Genomic DNA, 1,098 nt, shown 5'->3' with positions numbered 1-1,098 from the left:
AGCTCCTGTTGCCTCTGCCAAGGGCCGATTCTTCCCACAGCCCGTTGTATTTTCCTTCTTGTCTGGCAAGCAGTTATGAAACCAGCAACTGTCCTTCAAGGATCCAAGTAACCAAGTCCTGAGGAACGGACTGTGTGGAGCTCAGTGTTTCCACTTCCCAAACTGAAGCCCAGAGAGTGGAGCTTGGCTGGTCTGGGGCTGCACAGCAGACGGTCTTGAACCCAGAACTCCGGGACTGTCATCCTTGAAGGGTCTTTCCATGGAGGATTTGGGTGGCTTTCCAAGTCAGAGCAACTCAACAATAATAATGTTGCTTCTGATGACGATGATAATAATAGCTCTCTTTACTGAACTCTTACTTTTGTTATTGATTTGTTAGAGCTCTTTACATATTGAGGAGATTAGCTCACAGTCAGTTCCTGAGCATCTGAGTGGGGTATGCATGCAGTCGGTGCTCATCACCCAGCCCTGAGTGGGGCATGCAGTCGGCGCTCAGAAAGTGCACAGCCTCTTCCCTAGCCCAAAGCAGCAGCAGAGGTTCAAGAAGTCAGGAGAGGTTATGGGGCTTGGTCAGGAGCCCCTGAGAATTTGAGAAAAGCTCAAAATCTTCCCAGGAAACCCCCCGGGCTCAGTGTTGGAGCCCAGGGACCCCACCCCACTTGGCCCCTGTATATCTCAGTGTCCTCATCTGTGAATAGGGTTGGTCCTTGGAATGGGGCATAGGCCCGGCAGGTGTCAGCTGGTGACGCTTTCCCTTACACCCCACACTTTACTTTTTAACCTCGTTAACTCACATTCCAAGGAAATCACTTCTTCTTTCTTTCTTTCTTCCTTTTTATTTTTTATTGTTTTTTGGCTGCGCTGCACGGCATGTGTGATCTTAGTTCCCCCACCAGGTATCAAACCCGTGCCCCCTGCAATGGAAGCACAGAGTCTTAACCACCGGACCGCCAGGGAAGTCCCATCTTCTTATTTCTTGAGTGGACGGCACTGCCTTAAAAGTAAACAGTCCAGGGCTTCCCTGGTGGCGCAGTGGTTGGGAGTCCGCCTGCCGATGCGGGGGGCGTGGGTTCGTGCCCCGGTCCGGGAGGATCCCAC

Source organism: Neophocaena asiaeorientalis, unplaced genomic scaffold, assembly GCF_003031525.2.
Source record: "Neophocaena asiaeorientalis asiaeorientalis breed wild unplaced genomic scaffold, Neophocaena_asiaeorientalis_V1.1 scaffold469, whole genome shotgun sequence".
In the NCBI taxonomy this organism is placed as follows: Eukaryota; Metazoa; Chordata; class Mammalia; order Artiodactyla; family Phocoenidae; genus Neophocaena; species Neophocaena asiaeorientalis.
The sequence above is the reverse complement of the archived record's forward strand: the minus strand, read 5'-3'. Positions refer to the sequence as shown.